This window comes from Sceloporus occidentalis, unplaced genomic scaffold, assembly GCF_023333645.1.
Source record: "Sceloporus occidentalis isolate IW3139 unplaced genomic scaffold, rSceOcc1.0.p SCAF_6, whole genome shotgun sequence".
NCBI lineage: Eukaryota > Metazoa > Chordata > Lepidosauria > Squamata > Phrynosomatidae > Sceloporus > Sceloporus occidentalis.
In genome coordinates this window covers 4,153,358-4,169,505 of record NW_028316986.1, presented here as the reverse complement: position 1 = coordinate 4,169,505, position 16,148 = coordinate 4,153,358, and the positions used below count along the sequence as shown (strand labels likewise).

Sequence of the window (16,148 nt, the reverse complement as noted above, 5' to 3'; positions counted from 1 at the left end):
TGGTCCCTTGTTCCCAGAACTCAATTGGCTGCCGGTCTAATTCTGGACACAATCCAAATTGCTAGTTATGACCTATAAAGCTTGGGTCCAAGCTATCTGAAAGATTACTGCCTTCACATATGATCCTACTCAGGTTCTAAGATCTTTAGGAGGAGGCCCTTCTCTCACTTCCACCACCTTTTCAGGCATGTTTGGTAGACACAAGAAAGAGGGTCTTCTTGGTGGCTGCTCCCAGGCTTTGCAACTCCCTCCTTAGAGGGGCTAAGATGGCTCCATTCTTGCTTTCCTTCCACAAGCAACAAAAAACATTTTATTATTCAATTGGCATTTCAGTAATGATTTTTTGTTCCTGTTATGAGTCATCATGTCAGTTTTGACTTATTGTAGCCCTAAAGAATGGTCTGAAGTGGCCTTTAATGGTGTGCTGTTTTGCTGATCTTTATCGTCTGTCTCTCAATGGATGTCTAATGGCTTTAATTGCATTTAATCAAAGATGGTTGAACTGCATTTAAAATAACTTTTATATGTTTTTCCTGATAGTAGTCTTTGTATGTATTTTAATCTATATTTTTTTTTTAAAAAAATGTAAACAGTCTTAGTCCCAGTATTGGAAAAGGAGGAGGATATAAACGGATAGAGGAAGAGGAGAAGGAAGAGGAAATATAATTTCAACTCAGTACCTATAGAGTCAACTTTTCAGGGATACATCCACACAATAATGTTAACTGGTTCAGTAGTTGTGGTTTTGTAGTTCTACAGAAGTACCACACTCTGCACTCTCAAAAATCTCAAAATGCAGGGCCGGGGGAAAGGCAATGAGAGAAAAGCAGCTTTGAAACTGTATGCAGATCCTTAGTTGATGCAAGTATTTTTGTTGTTGTTGTGTGCCTTCAGGTTGTTTCCGACTTATGGTGACCTTAAGGCCATGGAGTTTTCTTGGAAAGATGTCTTCAGAGGAGGTTTGCCATTGCCATTCCCTGAAGCTGAGAGCGTGTGATTTGCCCAAGATCACCCAGTGGGTTTCATGGTCAAACGGAGAATCAAACCCCTGGTTTCCAGAGTCATAGTCCACCCCTCAAACCACTACACTATGCTGGCCATGCTATATTAATTCCAGAATTTGAACACCTTCAAATCAATCTTTCAAAAATCCTTTGTTGTTTCAGAGTATGTAGACATCAACTTTTTAGCAACTTCACTAGCCAGTTAGCAATTTGCAATAGTGCTTCCAGTATTGGAGGGGGGAACAAACATACAAGTGGCTACATATACAAGTTATCGTCATAGTTGTACTGAAATACTATGGAGGAGTGTGACCTATCCACAATTGCATTGTAACTGTGGGTTTACTAAGCCAGATTTCTCAAGTAGCTGATATGGAAGATTAGCTGTCAATGTTGCAAAGGAAAAGGTGGGTTTCCCTGCTGTGAAATGCTTCTTTTCCACCAGAGTCACTCTCTGGTTACATCTTAATAAACGCTCTAATTGTTGCAATCTAGCCAAGGAACCTCAGCCTCCGGGAGTCCAATGCCAGGTGGCAATCCGCACTGAAACTGGGGCCGGGAGGCAGTCCGGTTTCCCACACTTGTCCAACCCAGCAGTATCTTTTGTTATGATGTGCTTTGAAGACAAGTTTGGCAACAGCAAACACAGCATGACTTCGTTCTATGCTCAGTAATACACTGGAAACAAACCCACCATATACAGAGCAGAGGGGAGAGAGAAAGGGAGAATGCAGGATTCCTGCTTTGGGCAGTTCCTGCAATTCGTTCCACATGAAGAGATTCCTCTACACATAACATCTCTGACAGGTTTCAGCAATTCTTGTGTTTTAAAAAAAAAATCACAGGGAAGAGAGAAAGAGCAAGGGAAAGAAAATCTGGGAAGGACAACTTACCTCTACCTTTTCAGAGGTGGAAGGTAACTCATGGGGATCTTGGGACTTCAGTATACATGTGGCTCTATCTTCAGCAGAGAGTTGTCAATTGTGCTCTCCTCTTGAGGAAGGGGCAGCATCAAAATGAATTCTGGGGAGGAAAAAGGCAATTAGTCCAATGACATGAGACTCAAATTCTATTTCATTAACTGTGTTCTTTTTTCCCCCCCCAAAAGGCAGCTGTAGCATTTTCAGGAGGCACTAATTCATGGACGCATGTAGCACCCCCACATCCAGTAGGCCTTGCCTCAAACCCATGAATTTTCTGATGGTCCTTCACAGCAGGACATTTTGGTGACACAGGAGCACCCAGAGGGGTGAAGCTGCCCAACTTGTCTTTCAACATTTCCTACACCTTTGCTCTGAAATACCAGCATGGGGCTGTGTTCCTTGAATTCTGAGATATTCTAGGAAGAAAAGAAACTGCTGGGAACTGCACAGAATCATAGAATTGGAAGAAACTGCAAGGGCCATCCAGTCCAACCCCCTGCCATGCAGGAACTCTCAATCAAAGCATCCCCAACAGATAGCCATCCAGCTTCTGTTTAAAGACCTCTAAGGAAAGAGACTCCACCACTCTCCAAGGGAGTGTGTTCCACTGTCGAACAGCCCATACTGTCAGGAAGTTCTTCCTACTGAGTGCCGGGGAAAGTGTGCAGTATGGCATTGGACACAGAATTGGATTTCTTGCATATTAATTTTCATTCAAAAGAAGCTTCTAGTACCAGTGACCGCAAGATTTAGGCAAGCAAACCTCAGTCATTTGAGATTAGGGTTCGTCAAGACCCATCCCACCCCCTCACCGCTGCTCAGCCTGGTCCTTATCGCCTGCATCCTCTGTGGTTTCTAACCACCAGCTCACAGAATCATAGTATCGTAGAGTTGGAAGACACCTCAAGGGCCATCCAATCTAACCCCATTCTGCCATGCAGGAATACACAAATCAAACCCTCCCTGTGACAGATGCCCATCCAGCCTCTGCTAAAAAACAACTCTTACCATCAGGAAGTTCTTGGAAGAAACCCCAAGGGGCATCCAGTCCAACCCCCTGCCATGGCAGGAATCACAATAAAAGCATCCCTGACAGATGGCCATCCAGCCTCTGTTTAAAGAGCTCCAAAGAAGGAGACTCCATCACACTCCAATGGAATGTATTCCATGGTCAAACAGCTCTTACTGTCAGGAAGTTCTTCCTAATGTTGAGGTGGAATCTCTTTTTCATTGTTCTGGGTCCTATTCTCTGGAGCAGCAGAAAACATGCTTGCTCCATCCTCAATATGACATCCCTTCTAATATTTAAACATGACTATCATGTCACCCCTTAACCTTCTCTTCTCCAGACTTAACATACCCAACTCCCTAAATCTCTACTCATAGGGCTTGGGGATTTCCAGATCCTTAATCATTTTGATTGCGCTCCTTTGGACACACTCCAGCTTGTCAATGTGATTAAATGCCAGCACTGCAGCCACTTGCTCACAAACCACATTGTGAGTTCAATCCCAGCCAGGGCTCAGGGTTGACTGAGCCTTGCATCCTTCCAAGATTGCTAACGTGCGTACCCAGCTTTTGGGAGGCAATTAGCTTACAGTTGTAAACCGCTTAGAGAATGCTTAGTGTGGTATGAAGCGCTATATAAATGAAGCTGCTATTGTGAATGTCCCTCTTGAATTGTGGTCCCAAAACTGGGCACAGGATTCAATGGCCTGTTACAGACTGCCAAAATAAAGCTGCTTCGGGTCTCTTTGGAGGTATGCTATTTACATGATACATCGGTCCTAAGAGTCCGGAGGTCGCGCCAAAGCCACACTCCATTCCTAAGCACTGGAGTGCAGCTTTGGTGCAGCTTCCGGATTCTTAGGATGCATGCATCATTTAAACAGCATACCTCCAAAGAGACCCGAAGCAGCTTTATTTTGGCAGTCTGTAACAGGCCAATGTGAGGTCTGACCAAAGCTGAATAGAGTGGTACTATTCTGTGTGATCAGTGAAAATATGTAGAAAGACAAAAGTAACAGAGTCTGTACGCTTGTACTCAGTCTATGGATAAACTCCTGAAGTCCAATACATTCACAAGAAACTGACTTGCTGCTCAGTTAGAAATAGCAAGGAAATTGCAAGCCATAAAAGTCTTGACCCTCTGGGAAAACATGACAGAGCCTAAATACATAAAAAAGAATTGAGAAGCATTAGCCAAACCTGCTGTGGCCCAATCCTCCTCCCTCCTCATTCAATGAAGCTTGCAACTTGCCAGGCAGATTGTTTGTAAAGCTCTCTCTTTTTTTCTTTTAAAGATTTCATCTCCTGGTGGGTTCCCTAATTACAGATAAAAGGCTTTTGTTCACATCAGAAATCTGGAGCTTGGCTTCCCGTCTATGGCTCCTAATGCTTTTGCTGTTAACTCCACCTTTCACCAAATGAGTAAATTTACTCAGAGCTTACGTTTTAAACAAAACCAAGGGGGAAAAATGACGAAGGAAGTCTTCATAAAAGCACCAGCCCACTGCTATACATGAAACACTGTATACTACTATATAAACAGTATACTAAAAAGATCTCATCTTCCTATAATTATGATGGCACCAGATCCCATTTGATCTGGGAAGCTAAGCAGGCTCAGCTATGGTGATACTTGGATGGGAGACCATCAATAAATTGCAGGTGCTGAAGGCTACATATTTCAGAGGAAGGAATTTGCAAAATCACTTCTGAGTATTTCTTGCCTAAGAAAACCCTACAAAATTCATGGTGTCGCCAGAGGTTGACAGGTGACTTGAAGAAACACACACACACACACACAATGGCCAAGAGAAGAAACTGACCAAGCCAGTCACATAGAATCATAGCATCATAGAATTAGAGCTGGAAGAGACCGCAAGGGCCCTCCAGTCCAACCCCATTCTGCCATGCAGGAAATCTCAATCAAAGCATCCCGACAGATGGCCATCCAGCCTCTGTTTAAAGACCTCCAAGGAAGGAGACTCCACTACACTCCGAGGAAGGAGTGTGTTCCACTGTCGAACAGCCCTTACTGTCAGGAAGTTCCTCCTAATGTTGAGGTGGAATCTCTTTTCCTGCAGTTTGCATCCATTGCTCCGGGTCCTAGTCTCTGGAGCAGCAGAAAACAAACTTGCTCCCTCCTCAATATGACAACCCTTCAAATATTTAAACAGGGCTATCATATCACCTCTTAACCTTCTCTTCTCCAGGCTAAACATCCCCAGCTCCCTGAGTCATTCCTCATAGGACATGGTTTCCATACCCTTCATCATTTTAGTTGCCCTCCTTTGGAAATGCTCCAGTTTCTCAATGTCCTTTTTGAATTGTGGTGCCCAGAGCTGGACACAATATTCCAAGTGAGGCCTGACCAAAGCAGAATATAGTAGCACTATTACTTCCCTTGATCTAGACACTATACTTCTATTGATGCAGCCTAAAATAGCATTGGCCTTGTTAGCTGCCGCATTGCACTGTTGACTCATGTTCAACTTGTGGTCTACTTGGACTCCCAGATCCCTTTCACATGTAGTTTCATTCAGCCAGGTGTCCCCCATCCTATATCTGTGCATTTCATTTTTCTGCCCTAAGTACAGTACCTTGCATTTCTCCCTGCTGAAATTCATTTTGTTAGCTTTGGCCCAGCTTTCTAATCTATTCAGGTCATTTTGAATTTTGATCCTGTCCTCAGGGGTATTACCTCCTAATTTGGTGTCATCTGCAAATTTGATAAGTATGCTCCCAATTCTGTCATCCAGGTCATTGATAAAGATGTTGAATAACACTGGGCCCAGGACAGAGCCCTATGGCCCAGGATGAAAAGGCGCCATTGTTGTGTAACCTTTGGGTTCGGCCGGTCAACCAATTACAAATCCATGTAACAGTTACCTTGTCTAGTCCACATTTTACAAGCTTGTTTGCAAGAATGTCATGGAGAACTTTGTCAAAGGCCTTACTGAAATCAAGATATACTATATCCACAGCATTCCCTTCATCTACCAAGCTGGTAATTTTATCAAAGAAAGAGATCAGATTTGTCTGGCATAGATAATAGATAAAAGCTTGTAAGATAGAAGGACAATGTTAAGGAGGGAAGTGGAGGTTAAGTACAAAAGATGACAACCCTGTAGAGTTAAAGCTACTCTTGGAACAGATAGTTATAAAGGAGGGAGAACATCAAAATTACCGATTATATATATAGGTCTCTCTCCAGTGTAGACATAGTGTAATATAAGTGAAATTATAGCGTAGGAGATAAACTATTAGAACTTCTTATGGAATACAAGCGTCACAAGAAAAGGAAAAGAAGTTGGAGAAGGGAAAATTGGTATAGATAATTTCGGCTATCAAGGTGAAAGGAAGTATGTTTAAAAGAAACTTAAAAGAATTTAAACATCTATGAGTAAAGAATAGAAGGGATTAAGGGATAATCAAAATTCACGCTGATTGAATATGAGATAAATATGTTTCATGCATTATGTATTGTGAAATAAAGTTTAACAATAAAAAGGAGGGGAAAAAAGATTTGTCTGGCATGACTTGTTTCTCTGAAACCCATGTTGAGTTTTTGTGATTATGGCATTGCCTTCTAGATGTTCACAGACTCTCTGTTTAATAATAATAATAATAATAATAATAATAATAGGTTTTATTTATATACCGCCCAATCACTGGGAATCCGAGCGGTTTACAACAGAGGGGATAATAGACGGTTCCCTGCCCTCAGGCTTACAATCTAAAAGGCACGACACAAAAGGAGAAGGGAATGGTGAGGGAGGGAGGGAATCAGGTCCAGCATTCTTCTCTCCCTCTGAGGCCTGGACCAAGGCGGATGGACTGGAGGGAGGGCTCTTCTTCTTCAGGTTAGCCCTGGTGGAACTGGGCCAGCCTGTTCTTTCCCTCACAAGCCAAAAGATGACAGTTACGGAGGGAGGGCGTTCTCCCTTCAGGCTAGCCCCTGATGACGCAGGGCCAGCCTGTTCTCTCCCTCACTGGTTTAATGATCTGCTCTAGAATCTTTCCTGTTATAGATGTCAGTCTAACTGGTCGATAATTGTTGGGATTCTCTTTTTTCCCCTTTTTGAAGATGGGGACAACGTTTGCCCTCCTCCAGTCGGCTGGCACTTCTCCTGTTCTCCAGGAGTTTTCAAAGATTATTGCCAACGGCTCCGATATTACATTTGCCAGTTCTTTTAATACCCTTAGATGTAGTTCATCTGGTCCTGGAGACTTAAATTCATTTAGATTAACAAGGTATTCCTCTACTATCTCTTTACTTATTCTGTGCTGAATTTCCCCTGTTCTGTCTTCTGCTCCTTAATCCTCAGGTTGAGCACTTTTTGCCTTTTGTGAGAACACAGAAGCAAAGAAAGTGCTGAATAGTTCTGCCTTTTCTCTGTCTTCTGTTAGCATTTTGTCATCTTCTCCACGCAGTGGCCCTACCATTTCCTTCTTCTTCCTTTTGCTTCAGACATATCCAAAAAAGCCATTTTTATTCTTTTTAACCTCTTTAGCAAGCCTGAGTTCATTCTGCGCTTTAGCTTTTCCGACTTTATCCCTACATGTGCTTGCTATCTGTTTGAATTCCTGTTTGGTGATTTCCCCCTTTTTCCATTTCTTATACATGTCCCTTTTTAATCTCAGCTCAGTTGAAAGTTCTTTAGTCATCTATCCTGGTTTCTTGAGCCATCTCCCATTTTTCTTTCTCACTGGAACTGTTTGAAATTGTGCCTTCAGTATCTCTCCTTTGAGAAACTCCCATCCATCCTGAACTCCCTTCTCTTTTAGTATTCCTGACCATGGGATCACCCCCAGTATTTCTCTAAGTTTACTAAAATCAGCTTTCCTAAAGTCTAGAATGCATGTCTGACTATTGCAACAGTTCCCCAACACTACTTACCATCCTATCATTGTATAAACGTCTATAAACATGGGTTGCCTTGCTTGTCATAAGATGTCAAGACATTTGACCAGAGATTAGCATCATACATATAGTTGCATCAATATCTCTCTCCCTCCACTCCCACCCAGAATGTAAATGTATACAGTCAGCCTCCACATTTGTGGGCTTTAACTTTTGCAATTTGATTGTTCACGGATTTAATTGATATGCTCTCTCTAGGAATCTCTCAGTCATCCAGCATAACTCTATGGTCAATGTCGTCCAGAAGTTTCACTGGGGGACATGGAGATTCCCAGAGAGAGCACTTCTCTCTAGGCCTTTGAAGGCTCTTCAAGTGCAATTCTATGATCATCCTCTGGCAGATGTTGACCACAATGTTGTGCTGCAGGACCTAGCGATTCCTAGAGAGCTATTCTCTCAACAGTGTTATTTTTTATTTGCAGTTTTTCCATTTTCATGGGAGTCCTGTGCCCCTAACACCAGTGAATGTGGAGGAGTACACTGTACACTAAAATGCAAGAAGGTCTCAGTTTAAGGTGGGCAATCTCACTTGCTGAGACTGAAATGTGAACCTGCATGTACCCTGAGAAACTCAGCAACGCACAAAACTGAAAAACTGCTCAGTATTTGCCCTGGACTTGGCTTCGGCTCTGCTGCTAAGAATGAACACTTCTGACCCACAGATTCTAACACATCCACACACAAATTTAGACAACATATAGCTGAATAGGAATCTTGCAGCTCTTTTAAACTAACAAGTAAACAAGTGATGTTTTCACACATTACACTAAACCTCACTTTACTGTGACATGTATCACAGCTGCAGTGAGCTTAGTGCTCCCTAATTCTTGCTGAAGAGGAGGAGTTTGGAAATTTTTGATTTCACTTACCCTTATAATTAACCACATTTTTCCTCTTATCATCCAGATTAGGAACCATGATTAACACCGATTCTGGTTAATTACAAAAAGTTAGCTTTCTTTTTACAGACTTTCCAAGCACCAAGGGGTTGGTATTAACTAATTTATTACGGTGAGTAACCACAGTTCATCAAAAGTGAACACTTACCCTGGCCTCCTAGCTGCACCGTTCAGCAAAATTCAGCTCATCTAGAACATGGCCACATAGCCTGAAAAACCCACAAAAAACTAAAAATAAAAACACTCTTGGACACACTGAAGGAAGAGAGGGAAGAACTCAGCCCTAAGTCTCGTAACAGCCACTCCTGCACATTACCCTAAACCGTGGTGTGTAAGTGCATCCCAAATCTCTTAACTGGGGAGAACATTCCTTAAATTGCAGCCGAAATCCCTGCAAATAAGCCTAATGACCTAATCACAAATTCTACTAAGAATGTACACCTGCAAAATGTTACCCTTGGTACTAAAGATCTGGGCTATCTTCCCACTTTGGCTTGATGCTTTGTGAAACTGAGACATGTGCATGCAAAAGTGTCATTTACATGATTTTCTATTTCACTATGTCCTATAATACAGAATTGTACAATTGGACTTTTATTTGTTGTTGCTTGTTTTATGGTTTATTTTTTTTAATGGTCTACATTTTATGATGGTTTGATTGTCTTCTAATCTTTGTATGTTGCAAATTTTTAACTCGAGCGCTTTTCAGTGGTATTCCCAGATTATTCAAACAGGCCTTTGGCTTCTAATTTATGCTGCAAAAAGAGCTTTTTGATCGAGAGGGCAGTTGCAAATCAACTCCAAGCTGTCTTGTATAAAACCGATTATCTCAATCCATTTCAAACTGGGTTCAAGTCAGGATACGGAGTGTAGACTGCCTTGGTCGATGGTCTCTTTCTGGGCATCAACAGGGGAAGTGTGACCCTGCTGGTGCTCTTGGACCTCTCAGTGGCCTTCAATACCATCAACCATGGTATCCTTCTGGAACACCTGAGAGAGCTGGGAATCGGGGTTCTGCATTGCAGTGGCTCTGTTCCTACCTCTCGGGAAGGTTCCAGATGGTGATGCTGGGAGACAGTTGCTCTTCTAAACGAGAACTAGTATCTGGTGTCCCTCAGGGCACCATACTGTCTCCCATGCTGTTTAACATTTACATGAAGCCACTGGGACAGATCATCCGAAGACATGGGGCGGGGTGTTATCAGTATGCTGATGAGGGAACGTCTCCCCCATACAATCCTTCCCGCACACTTAGGTCCTCTGGGAAGAACCTACTACAGCCAAAGAAAACCAGGCTTGTGGCGACTTTCCAGAGGATCTTTTCAGCCGCCGCTCCGAAAATATGGAATGATCTGCTGGAGGAGATACGTCAAATTACATCTCTAGAGGCCTTTAAAAAGGCAATAAAGACTGATGTCTTCCAGCGGGCCTTCCCAGACTAACCTCCAAAAATGAGAATCTGAACCACTCACCTACCCATTGCCTCTCCCAACGATCACTCCGGTAAATATTTTTCCTGTGCTCTTAATTTTAGTTGCATTTCCTACGCAACTAGGTGTAACATGTGATACTGTTATTGTTATTATAATGTGATGTTTTGGTTGTATTTTAGCAGAAGGATGATTAGGGGATTGGGATTATGTCACCACTGTTGTGGAATTGTTATATTGGACTGTTGTTACCCGCCTAGATCCTCAAAAGGGAAAGGCGGGCTATAAATAAATATTTATTATTATTATTATTATTATTATTATTATTTTAAAGGGGTGGTATTTTTTTAATCTTTTTACTGTGTTTTAATTGTGTACAGTCGGCCCTTCTTATACATGGATTTCTAATACACGGATTCAAGCATACACAGTTTGAAAATATTCAAAAAAAGTATAAATATAAAATATCATTTTTTATAAGGGACACCATTTTGCTATGCTATTATATTTAATGGGTCTTGAGCATACACGGATTTTGTTATACACGGGGGATCTTGGAACCAAACCCCAGCGTATAACAAGGGTCCACTGTATTAGTGCACCTGTGTTATATGCAACCGCGAGAGGAGGAAGGGGTGGTGCGTTCCATAGGGACAAATAAGGCGTGTGTCTGTGGTGCGCACACACACCGCCTCACCACCGTGTGCACAAGCCCCATTCATTTAAATGGGGCTCAAGCAAAGGCGTTTTTTGTTTTACGCAGGGCAGTCCAGAACGAATCCCGCAAATAAAAATCCCACCCTTCAACACTCCTTTTCTGTCTCTGTGGACAACATTTCTATTCAACCAGTCCAGCAAGCCCGCAGTCTTGGTTTTATCTTTGATTCTTCTCTGTCGTGTATCCCTCAGATCCAGACCACAGCCAAGGCATGTAGATTCTTTTTGGACAATATTGCCAAAATCCGACCATATCTCCCCGCCTCTACTGCTAAGATCCTGGTCCATGCCCTAGTGATCTCACGACTTGATTACTGTAACGTCCTCCTGGCTGGGCTTCCTCTTTCTCACCTCCGTCCTTTAATCTCTGTCCAGCATTCAGCTGCACGCATTATCACTTCCACCCACCGCTCTGACCACATCTCTCCTGTGTTGGCATCCCTTCACTGGCTCCCTCTCCCTTTCCGCATTCAGTATAAGCTCCTGCTGTCGACATTCAAAGCCCTCCATGGACTGGCCCCTCCTTACTTATCAGACGTTCTTTCTCCTCATCTTCCCACTCAGGCCCTCTGTTCTGGTAGTCAAGGTCTGCTGTCCCAGCCCAGGATTTCCTCTGCCCCATCTCGGATTCACCCCTTTTCACTCACTGCCCCTCACTCCTGGAACCTTCTTCCCCCACAAGCAAGAGCCATCACTTCTTTAACCAGCTTCAAAACAGAGTTGAAGACCATCCTGTTCAGAGAAGCCTTCCCAGGCATTGCATAATTGTCGCTTGCTATTTGATGTTCTTTTGATGCCTGTTTTATCGAACCATTTCCTGTATTGCTATGTACTTTATATGTATTATCCTACTAGCCCCACCACCTTTCCCTTCTCCTTTTATGTCATGTCTTTTTAGATTGTAAGCCTGAGGGAAGGGAACCGTCTAATTAAAAAGATTGTATGTACAGCGCTGTGTAAATAATAATAATAATAATAATAATAAGAAGAAGAAGAAGAAGAAGAAGAAGAAGAAGGCACACTGTATATAGTTTTAACCTTGGGTATTTTAACTGAGATGTTGTTTTTCAACTTCTCTATGAATAATTTTTAATCTGCACCCTGTTTTTTATACAGTTAACCCTCCATATTAGCAGGCTAGTCATCTGCGGATTACAGCATCCATGGATGGCTCTGCCCCATTATTGTCAGTGGTAGTGCATGCACACAACCACACTGACATGGCCATGCTCACATCAACGTCCACTGACAGTAATGGGACTTGAGGGCCTGTGTTTTTTGGTTTTGGTATTTTTGGTATATGGGAGACGGGTTCAGAACCACATCCAGTATATCATTCTATTAGCATTAGGCAGTTTTGAAGTTTATTTTTTATAAAAGCATACCTCAGTTAACTATGCCTATGAAAAATAAACTCTTTTTTATAAAGTCTTTTTATGCCTGTCCAGTGCCCCTTTCCCTCCATGTCCTCTGAAAGTTTTTATTTAGCAGCCACCATCATGAGGAGGAGGTTGAAGGAGGGCTGAAGAAAGACAAACTTTTAGAGTTGGTTTGCAGCAGCATGCCTGCAATTAGAAAAATGCAATGAAGCTTGAGCTAGGAAAGAATGGGATTCTGCCAATAGGATTCTAGCCAATCCTATCACAGTGGTGTGTGTTGTGTACAATATGTAGCCTGGAGAAGAAAAGAGTAGGTTAAGAGGTGACATGATAGTCATGAAGGGAGGTCATACTGAGGCCAGAGCCAGCTGGTTCTCTGTTGCTCCAGAGACCAGGACAAGGAGCAGTGGATTCAAGCTACAAGAAAAGAGATTCCACCTCAACATTAGGAAGAATTTCATGATGTAAGAGCTGTTTGACAGTGAAAAACGCTGCTTCAGAGGGTGGCAGTATCTCTTTCTTTGGAGATTTTGAAAGGGAGGTGCATGGCCATCTGTCACAGGGAGGGCTTGGATTGGTGAGGAGGTCCCCTCCAGCAGACCTCATTCCTCAAGCAGACATATAGAGAGAGACAGGGACACTCCTTCAGGTGTTGAGGTCCTGAGCCAATAATGTCTTGTCATACAGTCGGCCCTCCTTATCCACAGATTTTTTTATCCACAGATTCAAGCATCTATGGCTTGAAAATGTTTTTTTTAAAAAAGTATAAATTCCAAATAGCAAATCTTGATTTTCCATTTTATATAAGGGGCATCATTTTGCTATGCCACTGTATGTAATGGACTTGAGCATCCACGGATTTTGTTATCCATGGGGGATCCTGGAACCAAACCCCAGCGGATAACAAGGACCCACTGTACTAATCACATAAAGCTCTATCTAACGCTGAATGAGACTCTGTTCTGAGATTTCCAGAGTAGAGTATTAGACCCTCAAACCCTCCAAAGATGCCCATTGCTGTCCTATGCCATGCAAATTGAAGTGGAAATCTGGATTAATTTGAAATAGGTTCTGTGATACTGAACTGTACTTTGACTACAATTTGTCTGGATCAAATCCCAAAAGTAGCTAGTAGACACCATGCAGAGGTTTTACTATTTTAAGGAGATGGGTATATAATTTACTTCTTTCCCACAGCAGCCTTCCCTACCGTGATGACCTTACATTGTTTTGGATTTCACCTTCTATGATCCCACAAGTACTGGCCTTGTTAGTAGTGGATGATGGGAGTTACAGTGAAAAACATCTGGTGAGCACCATGTTTGGGGTTGGTTGTCCTAGAGCACAAGAAACTGTGGACTCCAGTACACAAAACCAATAACTGGCAAGAAGGAATAGGTCAACATCAATGCCTACTCTGGCTTCCAGTTCCTCTCCATCAAGGACAATGTGAAGCTCTCTGACCTTTCACTTAAAGTCCGTATGTTCCCTATTTTCCACAAAGCACTTCCAAAGCTTTATAAATGCTGCTTAAAGAAATGGAGAGGTTGACACAATCCCTTTTCTGTCCTCATTGCATTCTAAGCATCTCTGGTTTGATCATATTTACTTTTGAAAGCACTTAAGGAAATTATATACTGTTAGACTGGAGGAGGGCTAACTCTGGCCCATTTGTTCAAAGACAGGGAGAGCTCATGCAGATCTCAGTTCCCTTTTATTGTTCTTTAGAGTTTCCAGCCCTAGGGAGGCAGGGATTAGTTCAAACATGTGACAGAATTTCTTTACAAAATGAAAAGACAAGGAAGTAAGTAGAAAGAAGCCCCCATTCAGTGTATTCCCAGCCCTCATGATTTTAGTCTGTTTAGCAAGAATTATCAATTTTGCTCTGGGGCTGTAGCAATTTCGGAATGGAAAAAAAAGCCCTGCAGGAGAAATGAAATATGTCCAACTGGAATTCAGCCATTCACCACATTTATGAAACCTGATAGGCTAATTTTATTAAGTGCATGGATCTAAAATTGCAAACAAGCTGCAGTCCACAATATTTATTCAGATCCCCTCCGCTGATCAAATTCTCAGTGCTTGCTTTAGAGTGACCTGAGTTAAAATGTGACATTAACAATGCGGTAGCAAGAAAGTACACTCCTGTGTGGGTGGGGGCCCTGCAACACCACATCAGTAAACAGTGAAACACACAGTACGCACCCAATACATCAGTGGCAGCAGCCCTTGGAAAAGAGCAAAAGACTGGGATGGAGGCGTTCCCCTGCAACGGGTAAAAGTCAGGAGGCACAATACTGAAAAAGACACCAGACCCATGGGTGTAACACTGGAGCTACATTTATCTTTATATCTGCCCCAATGTTATGGCATCAGTTCTGGTGGCGCAGTGGTTAAATGCCAGGACTGAAGCCACAAGGTTGTGAGTTCGATCCCGGGGCCCCAAGGTCCACTCAGCCTTCCATCCTTTCGTAGGTCAGTAAAGCAAGTATCCAGCTTGTTGGTGACAACTGGCTTACAGACTGTAAACCACTTAGGGAGGGCTGAGTTCACTATTAAACGGTACAGAAATGTAAATGCTAACGCTTATGTCTTCAATTGCACCACTGACAATTCTAGATTCATGGCAGAAAGGCTTCTCCCAAAGAATTAATTTTCCAAACACTGTCCCCCCCCCCCCTTTTCTCCCTTCTCCTGCTCCAAAATTCATTGCGAAAGGCCTCTTGGCTGGTTTCTACAAATCTCGAAAGAAAGCCCCTAAAGAGCCTGTTAAGTAAAATGAATGGCTGCTGAGGATTCGCATACAGCAGAGGCAAGAAGCAATCCTGGACTGGGCTGGAGACTTCCCCCCACATATTACCCAGAAAAAGCAAGGTTGCCCTTCTTGGTCTGTGAGCACTGGAGTCAGCAAAGTAGATACTGTTAGGTTGTTGTTGTTTTCTAAAGTCACTTGCTTGCTAGAGTGCAGCATACGTGAGCCATGGCATCTTGTTCGAAGGGCAACTGCTGTCCAAAATACAGTTAACACCCACAAACAGATCTTGCAATGGCTCCAGCTGTTGCACTTGGATTTCTCTCCACTTGGATGCCTAAGCATTTGGCACAATTTTTCTTTTTTTGTTATCTGTGTGTATGGTTTTTTCCCTCCCTTCTTCTCTGCATTGCTGCTAGATCACATTAAGGGATGCCAAGGTCTTTGCTCCCTTAATGTCATCACAGGCTGCTGCTTCCAGAGTCATCTGCCTTTAAGCAATTTAGCAGAGATGATCAACCGTAGGAGGATTTGGCTAGTTTTACAAAACATCTTACCATGCACTTAAAAAGGTGGGAGAGAGATAGAGAGAGACACTGAACTGTAGCCCGCTACAAGTCAATTACTAGGATTAATCATCTGCAGGGTACTTTACGCTTTTCTCTAAGGAATTTCCCTCCCAGCAGCTCTGGACACCAAACCACAATTATTTCTTGTTCAAACCACCTGGGGAAGCTCTTGAGTCCACGGCGACTCCAAGGCCACGTAACACCCCTTCACCAGATGCAAGATTTCAAAGGAGACTTCTTTGAACCCAGCTCTCTCCTGAATACACACCACAACGGACCTTATTGGTTTAAAAGGTTCAACAAACCCAATCAGTTGGCAAAGGAGTGAAACATTAAATATGATATATATGACTGTACAACGCTGGAGAATCTATTCCACCTTTTCAACCTCCCCCGCAAGGTAAAACTACCATTTGAGCATCTGTACACAGCCCAGCTATTGAAAGCATGAAATCAGTGATGGCTGTGGTAACCGCTCTCTCGGGAGACAAAAATACCCAACCTACCAGAAGGAAAAAGGGGCAGGCAATGCAAAGCCTCAGCCTC

General features: G+C 42.8%; 1 protein-coding gene across 3 annotated transcripts in view; it reads right to left on the bottom strand.

Moving 5' to 3' along the window:
• Positions 1-16,148, bottom strand: part of NCOA1 (nuclear receptor coactivator 1) — a 401,716-nt gene that overhangs the window by 293,190 nt on the left and 92,378 nt on the right. For all 3 annotated transcript variants that reach the window (XM_089528750.1, XM_089528749.1, XM_089528753.1), the window contains exon 2: positions 1,898-2,027. The gene's annotated coding sequence lies outside the window, so the exon portion shown is untranslated. The remainder of the gene's footprint in view (positions 1-1,897; positions 2,028-16,148) is intronic.